This window comes from Lolium rigidum, chromosome 4, assembly GCF_022539505.1.
Source record: "Lolium rigidum isolate FL_2022 chromosome 4, APGP_CSIRO_Lrig_0.1, whole genome shotgun sequence".
NCBI classification, from domain to species: Eukaryota; Viridiplantae; Streptophyta; class Magnoliopsida; order Poales; family Poaceae; genus Lolium; species Lolium rigidum.
The window spans coordinates 144,744,708-144,753,964 of NC_061511.1; positions in this window are offsets into that span (position 1 = coordinate 144,744,708).

Consider the following 9,257-nt stretch of genomic DNA (forward strand, 5'->3'; position numbering starts at 1 on the left):
GAGGAGGACCCGATCTACCGTTCTACCAAGCCAAATCTTATTCCCCCTTGTATTCATCGAGAAGCTTGCTTCCTAGGGTTCCTTGGAAACCCTAGGTGGGCAAGAGGAGTCCGGAAGCATCCGGGCTGTGGATTTGCTCCGGGCAAGATTGTGAAGGTTTGGAGGCTACCTCAAAGTCTACCACAAGTGAGTGAGCTATTCCTTCGTGGGATAGGCTCCGGAGAATAGGGTGAGCCTTCGTGGTGTGGGGAATCCTTCGTGGGACCTCCACCCCTCCAAACGTGACGTACCTTGTTGCAAAGCAAGGTAACACGGGAATACATCCTCGTCTCCGCGTGCTATCGGTTATCTCTAACCGAACTCCTTACTTGTGATTTAACTGCCTGTGAGAGCCTTTGTGCTCGAGTTAGTTGTATCCTCATATAGGTTGCTTCACCTAGTTTGCATTAGGCTCACCTTTATATTCCGCAAAGCCTAATATTGCAAAGAAAGAATTAAAATCTGTAGAAACCTATTCACCCCCCTCTAGGTTTACCATCTCTATACTTTCAATTGGTATCGAGCCTGGACTCTTATTAAGGGCTTCACCGCCTTAAGAGTGAGATGGATAAACTCTTCGAGGGTCTAGATGAAGACTCTAACCTTTCGGTTAAAGAGATGAAATCTAGATTCTTGGCATATGATGCCGAGAAGAAGAAAAAGGAGGATGAGCTACAAAACCAAATGGCAGAAATGTCCGCCATGCTTAAGAACTTGACTAGTGGACCTCCTCCTAGTGCGGCTTCGGCCTCTCTAGGGAGTTTCCATGAAGTTAATCATGACTATCCCAAAAACACTTCACCCATGCCTCATATAAACCATAGTGGGAATGTTCCCCATTTTGATGGAACTCACTTTCCTTTTTGGAAATCTTCTATGGAATCTCATATTCGCAGCTGCAGTGTAGAGTTATGGGAGATCATTGTTCATGGATACCGGGAGCCACAAGATCCCATTCGGTTGACCTCCACCGAATTCTACAATCGTCAACTCAATGCCTCCGCACGTGACAAGATTAGAAGTGGCATCAACCACAAGCTTCTTGATCAAGTCAATGACATCGACTCCGCTAAAGAGTTGTGGGATCGGATCGTAGTACTCCAAGAGGGAACCGATTTGATCCAATCAGCTCTTTATGAGACCGAAAGCAAGAGGCCCACCAGTTCATGATTCGAGATGGAGAATCCGTGGCCGATGCCTATTCTAGGCTTGGTGCTCTTAGAGTAAGAGTCAAGGGACTTGGTGTTGAGAAGTACAATGACGGCTTCGAGATGAATGAAGCATTCATAAAGTCCAAGGTCATTGCTATGATTGCCGTCAAGCAAGAAGACACCAACCTTGCACTCAACTTGCAAATCATGACCAAGAGTGCCGATCTCAACTCCGATGATCTAGTCTCCTATGTGGCCGCCAATGAAAACATGGCCAAAGCGGGAAAGAGGCTCATGGCAATGAACCGTGTTGATGAAGCCTCACACAACCATGAAGCGTCACACAACCTTGCTCTCAAAGCTAGGGCCGATCATGGAAGCAAAGAAGACTATGAAATTGAAGAAGAAGAAGAGATGACTTCAACTAGTGACATTGCTACCGACTTTGCTTTCTTTGCCAAGAAATACAAGGCAAAGTTCCCAATGCTCCTCAATGACAAGAAGAAGAGAACTTGCTACAATTGTGATGAAGATAGCCACTTTGCAAATGAGTGCCCTTATGAGAAAAGGGTAGACAAGCCAAGATTCATCAAAGGGGTCAAGCCAAGATTGAAGCCAAACCCAATCAACGATCGATACAAGAAGAACAAGGGAAGAGCTTTTGTTGGGGCCGAGTACTTGTCCGATGATGAAGAGGAAGATGAGGAGAAGGAGGCCGGGGTGGCCGGCTTGGCTTTCTCTAAGCCCGGGTCACTCTTCACATATGACTACTCCAAGGACTACTCCACGGAGAATGATGTTGGATCTTCCTTCATGGAAAGAACAACTCAAGATGATGACTCTGATGACTCTCCCTCCTCTACAATCGTTGGCTCTTGTCTTATGGCAAGAGAAACCAAGGTAATGGAACCCCCACCTTCCCTATCTAGTGTTCTTGATGATGAAAACGAAAATCAAGAAGAATTAATTGTGCTTAAGGAACTCTATGATGTTAGATGCACCCTTCGTGGTGAAGCTCTTGTCAAGTTTGATTTCTTGATGGACTCACTCAAGGAAAAGGATGAGTCCATTGAGGAATTAGAATATCATTTGAATGAGAAGGAACGGAGATTCAATCTCCTAAGACAAGAGCTAAAAACCGAAAGGTGCATATCTCAAGGTCTTAATCAACAAATTGAAACTTATGAACTTGATAAAGTTAAGGACCTAGAAACTATTGATAGGGCTCAATCTTTGACTCGAGTGCTCCATGCCTCAAAGGAGGAACTTGAAGTTGCTCATGCTTCTCTCACTAGGGATCTTGACCACCTTGAAAAAGCTAACAAGCTTGTTAAGGATGAGCTCAAGAAACTTGGAGAGAACCATGACCTACTCCAACAAACCTACACAAAGGCACTTGAATCAATGAAGGATCCTGATACGTCCAAAACGTATCTACTTTCCCGAACACTTTTGCTATTGTTTTGCCTCTAATTTGTGTATTTTGGATGCAACTAACACGGACTAACGCTGTTTTCAGTGAGAATTGCTCCGGTGTCTCGTTTTTGTGCAGAAATCCAACTTTCAGGAAAATCCTCGGAATTTATACGAAAGGTCCTATTTTCCCAGAATATTGACGGAGCCAGAATGGCAAGCCAGGTGGGGGCCCGAGGGCCCCACACAATAGGCCGGCGCGGCCCAGGAGGGGGCGCGCCGCCCTGTTGTGTGGGCGCCTCGGCTGGCCCCCGACGCCCTCTTTCGGACTACTTAATGCCTTCGACCTAAAAACGTACGGGGGGTAAGAAGAAATCGCCAGAAACCATCCAGTACGCCGCCACCGTCGCGAAACTCCATCTCGGGACCAGAAACTCCGTTCTGGCACTCCGCCGGGACGGGGAATTGGAGGAGATCATCGCCATCATCACCACTGACGCCTCTCCATCGACCAGCCATGTTTCCCCCATTCATGTGTGAGTAATTCCCCCGATGTAGGCCGAAGGGGATGGTAGGGATTGGATGAGATTGGTCATGTAATAGCATAAGATTGTTAGGGCATAGTGCCTAGTGTCCGTAATTGGTACTTTTATGATATTGTTGCAACTTGTTATGCTTAATGCTTGTCACTAGGGCCCGAGTGCCATGATCTCAGATCTGAACATGTTATCAATTCATTATGATATTCATTGCTTTATGATCTTACCCGCAAGTTGTATACACGTATTGTTGTCCGGAACCCGAGGCCCCAAAGTGACGAAATTGGGACAACCGAAGGGGATGGCGGTGATATGAGGATCACATGTGTTCACGGAGTGTTAATGCTTTGCTCCGGTGCTCTATTAAAAGGAGTGCCTTAATTTCCGAGTAGATTCCCTAGAGGCCCTGCTGCCACCGGCTGGTAGGAAAAAAGATGTTGTGCAAGTTTCTCATTGCGAGCATGTACGACTATATATGGAACACATGCCTATTGATTGATTAGTACTTGGATACCGTTTTATTATTATATGCAAAGGCCCTGCTTTGATTGTTACATGAGTTTCTCTCATCCATGCAACGCCCGTTCATCCATCCCTCGTGCCTACGATATTTTAATCCTCGCTGTTTACTATAATCACTACTCGTTGTCTTTGTTACTCTGCTCGCTCGTTGTTTCACTACTGCTATCGCTATAAAACTGTTACTATCGATAAACTCTTGCGAGCAAGTCTCGTTTCCAGTGCAGCTGAATTGACAACTCCGCTGTTAAGGCTTTCAAGTATTCTTTGTCTCCCCTTGTGTCGAATCAATAAATTGGGTTTTACTTCCCTCGAAGACTCGTTGCAATCCCCTATACTTGTGGGTCATCAAGACTATTTTCTGGCGCCGTTGCCGGGGAACATAGCTTTATTTGCAAGTTCACTTGGATTGATATTGTTCGCTGCAAATTCTCCATCATGGGTAAACCTCGCGATACTAAAGTCGCCATATTACCATCCACTACAAGAAAAGGTACAACTCTGAGTACCTCTGCTGCTCTTGATTCACCATCTGTGATTGATAAACTTGTTTCACCACCTCATGCTTCACATGCTGGTACTTCTGCTAGATCTGAAAATTCCTCTCATAATTTTGATGATGCTTCTGCTGTGCTTGATAATGATGGTTCATTAGGATCTTTTCTAGATGCTACAATTGCTAGGTCTAGACAAATTGAAAATACTGAAACTCCTAATGAAGATGCTGCTACACCTGTTGATTCACCTGAGTCTGTTGAATACTCTAGTGATGATCTTGATGATGATTATGTAGAACTTGATGATGATTTTATTGATAAATGCAATGCTACTACTGATGCATGAAAAATTAAAAAGTTGCTTGCACAACATACTGTTAGATATAAACTGTCTCCTAATCCTAAATTTGCCACATCTCCTATAAACATTAAGGATAAGGATTATGATTTTTCTCTTGATTTGTCTCATATATCTATTGTTGAGAAAACACCTTTTTGTGGTACTGAAAAAGAAAGTGATGTAGAACACATGATTGAGCTATCTACTCTAAGTAGCTTGTTTTCTGATGATGTTAAGAAGCGTACTTATTTCGTTGCTAAAATTTTCCCTTTCTCATTAAAGGATGATGCTAAAACTTGGTATAATAGTTTGCCACCTGATTCTATTAATAGTCCAAAAGAATTGCTTGATGTTTTCTTCCGGAAATACTTTCCTACTAGTGCTCAACATATTGCTTTGCAGAGAATTTATAATTTTGATCAGGAAGATGGAGAGAAATTGCCTGAGGCTTGGGCTAGATTTTGCTCTCTTATTAGAGCTCGGCACTGACCATGATTTGGAAAAGCATGATTTACTTGATATATTTTATAATGGACTAACCATTGAGTCTAGGGCATACCCGGATAGTTGTGCTTGGTTGTGTTTTCGGAAAAGAACTCCGGACGACGTCGAAGAATTATTGGCGAGAATAGGCCGGAATCATGATGATTGGTCTACACCGAACCAACCCCGACACCAATATTGAAGAAGAGGGGTATGATTAAATTAAATGATGAAGATATGAGGGAAGCCAAGAAATCTCTTAAAGAGAAAGGTATTAAATCCGAAGACGTGAAGAATTTACCTCCCATAGAAGATTCATGTAAGATCACTCCCCCTTCATCCATGATTGAGGTACACTCTCTTGAACGCTTTACTAGAGAAGATATTCCATATTCAAAACCTCCTGCTCAATGCTTAGATGAGTTTGATAATTATATTGTTAAGCAAAGTAATTTCAATATGAGAGTAGAGAATAATTTAATGGAAAATTCTCGAGCTATTGGTGAATTGCATGGTATTGTGGAGAGAACCTCCAATGATGTTAAGATGCTTGTTAAACATTTTCAAATGGTTCAAACTCAAATTGATCAACTCACTAAAGTGCAAAATGACTTGTTAAAAGATAATTCTAAAGAAAAGCATACTTATGAAGTAACAACTAGAGGTGGTGTTTCTACCCAGGATCCTTTATATCCTGAAGGGCATCCCAAAAGAGTTGAACAAGATTCTCAACGAACTGAAACTAGTGCTCCATCTAAGAAAAAGAAAAAGAAACATAAAACTGTTGTAGAATCCTCTGAGCCTCGTTAATGATCCTAATAGTATTTCTATTTCGATGCTCGAAACCGAAAGTGGTAATGAACATGATAAAGATAATGATAAGAATGATGCTTCGATAAAGAAGAGGTTGAAGAAGAACCTGAAAAGCATGCTAAAAATAAAACGTATACTAAAGAAGATTTTATTGCTAAGAAACATGGTAACGAAAGAGAACCTTGGGTTCAAAAGCAAATGCCTTTTGTTTTTTTTTTGAAAGAGAACTGTGAGGCAAAGCCTCACAGCAAATTATTTATTATTAAAAAACAAAACCCAACACAGTTACATATGTACAGAAAGAACAAGAAAACAGAAAAAGAAACTAGAACCTAAGGTAGAGAGTCCATCCAAGCCTGAAGTTTAGCCACATCCTTTTTCTTGACCCTATGCTTATGCAGATACAAACCATGAAAGAATTCCCTCTTCCATGATCTAAAGGATGGTCTTTGCTGCTGAAAAATCATGCCATTCCTTTGATTCCAAATGTACCAAGTTGCCAGAATGACCACCTCAGTGAAAAAAGGTTTTCCAAACTCTTTCCTTGCATGTCTGAACTTATCCTCAATGGTTACCCCCATGGACCAATCGATCTGTAAATAAGCCCACACCCTCATGCTGAACACACAATCAAAAAACAGATGAATTCTGTCCTCATACGTGTGTGAATGGCAAAGCACACAATGATCATCTGATGTGACATTCCAGTGCCTCCTTTTCAACATATCCTTTGTATTGAGCCTATCACTCATTAACAGCCATGCAAACACCTTGAGTTTCTGTATACAATTACTGTTCCAAATCCAATGATACACCTTATCACAGGTGACGTTACTAAAGATATGACGATAAAAGCGTTGAGCAGTATAATTGCCATCCTTCCAAATAGTTCTCCATTCATCTTTCTCATTTGGCTGTAAGACAACATCCTGAATCAAGTTCTGCAACTCTAACAATTCCATGGCTGCCTGACTGGACAGAGGCCTTTCAAACATATCATGCATATCAGGGGTTAATAATGCCTCCTTGACAGAAATAGTCTGATTTAAAGAGTAAGAATAAAGCCTGGGAAACTTCTCTTGAGGACAAATACCATTCCACTTATCAGCCCAGAATAAGGCTGTGGTCCCATCCTTGATAGTAACTGATGTGACAGATCTATAAAGGTCAGACAATTTCATCACATCCCTCCACCAAAAGGACCCACATAACTTAGATGCATGAGGCACTCCTTCTGGATAATAATTCCAAACCAACTGCACCCATGGCAAGTCAGCACGATTAAAAAACTTATGCAAGTGCTTCAACAAGAGTGCTTCATTTTGCAATTTAAAGTCCAAAACCCCCAATCCTCCACTCTGTTTCGGTTTGCAAATCATATTCCAGGAGGCCAAAGACTGATTAGTGGTACACTCCCCCTTTTTCTTTCTCCACAAACACTGCCTAATAATCCTGTTAAGCTGCTTGATAATGCCAACAGGTATGCTCAAGGTACATAAGAAAAAGATAGGCATCGAACTTAGGCAAGACTGTATCAATTGAAGTCTCCCCCCATAAGCTAGCAAAGAAGAGCTTGCTGTCAACCTCCTCTCCATTCGATCAACCATAGGTAACAAATCCTGCATGGATGGCCTGGTAGTCCCCAAAGGCAACCCCAAATAAGTGAAAGGCATAACCCCAACCTCACAACCAAATTCCCTGGCTAAAACCCGCACCTCCTCATCAGATAAGTTCAAGGGTAACATGCATGACTTATGAAAATTTACTTTCAAACCAGTTGAAGAGCTGAAATCCTGTAAGGCTTCCTTGAGTACAGACAACTGAACACTGTCAGCAGGAACTATCAACAAGGTGTCATCTGCATACTGGATGATTGGGAAATCTGGATCCCCAGTATGAATGGGCAAGGAAATAAGACCTCTTTGTAGTAAATCATTCACTACTGACTGCAGCAAATCTGCCCCAAGAACAAACAGCAAAGGAGACAGAGGATCACCCTGCCTTACCCCCCTCTTGCATTTAAATTGCTTGCCAGGAACCCCATTGATCAGAACTGAAGATATTCCAGACTCAAGGATCATTTTTACCCATGCAATCCATTCCTTACTGAAACCCTTCCTCCTTAGAATTTCATAGATCACCTCATGCTCAATGGTGTCAAAAGCCTTCTCAAAATCTAGCTTCAAAATTACCACTGGTTTCTTGGATGCCTTACACTGATGTATATATTCAAAAGTCCAAGCTAGACAGTCATGAATTGTCCTGCTTTTAATAAACCCATACTGGTTCTTATGTATACATTGCATGATGACCTTCTGAAATCTATCTGCCGCCATTTTTGTTAAAAACTTAAGACAACAATTTGTCAAAGAGATTGGTCGATAGTCATTAATACTTTCTGCTGACTGCTTCTTAGGAATTAGAGAAATATATGAAGTATTAATATGCTCAAGATTAATAGTGCCCTTAGAAAACTCCATAGCCAGATTATAAAAATCATGCTTGATAATATGCCAGCATTTCTTCATAAATAAACCATTGAAACCATCAGGTCCAGGGGCCTTATCAACTGGCATTGCCTTAACAACTTTGTCCATTTCTTCTGTAGTGAAAGGCACTGCTAGATCCTCCAAGCCATCCACTCGCTTCAGAATAGTATTTAAATCAAATTTCATTTCAATACCTTGTGAAGATCCCATCCGAGCTTTATAGCAGTTCCAAGTAATACCTGCCATCTCCTCATGATTATTAACTTGCCTCCCGTCCTCAGACCTCAAAGAGGCAATATTATTTCTCCTATACCTTTCTGTTGCCATGGCATGAAAATATTTTGTATTTTCCTCCCCTTGCTTTATCCATCGAATGGTGCACCTCTTTTTCCAGTATCTGTATTGAGCATGCAACAATTTCTCCTGGTGTTGTTTGACCAACTTTCTGAAATTTTCCTCAGGCAAAAACAGACTCCTGTACTCCTCCAAATTATCAAAGAAAAGAACCACCAAATTACACTTAGCAATTAAATCCTTTATCCTGGACAAACTAGTTTTCCACTTCTTGAGGCTAGCTCTCAGCCCCTTCAATTTCTTAACAAGCAATGCCGCAGCATTACTTGCTACATACTCCTTCTGCCATGCACTAGATACACATTCCAAAAATCCAGGTTGCTCTGGCCAAAAATTCTCAAACCTAAACAGACTGACCTTAGGAATGGAGGTTTGGATAGTTACATTGCATGGGACGTGATCCGAAGTTGTTTTCGCAAGAGGATGAACCAAAGTATTGGGATATGAATCTGTCCAATTTATAGACGTGAAAAACCAATCCAATTGCTCCAAGAGGGGTTCCTTTTGCATATTAGACCAAGTGAAGGATCGGCCTTTGAGTGGTAATTCAATTAGACCCAAGTGATTTATTATCTCATTAAACAGAAAAATGTCATTAATGTCACCACCCGGCCTGTTTC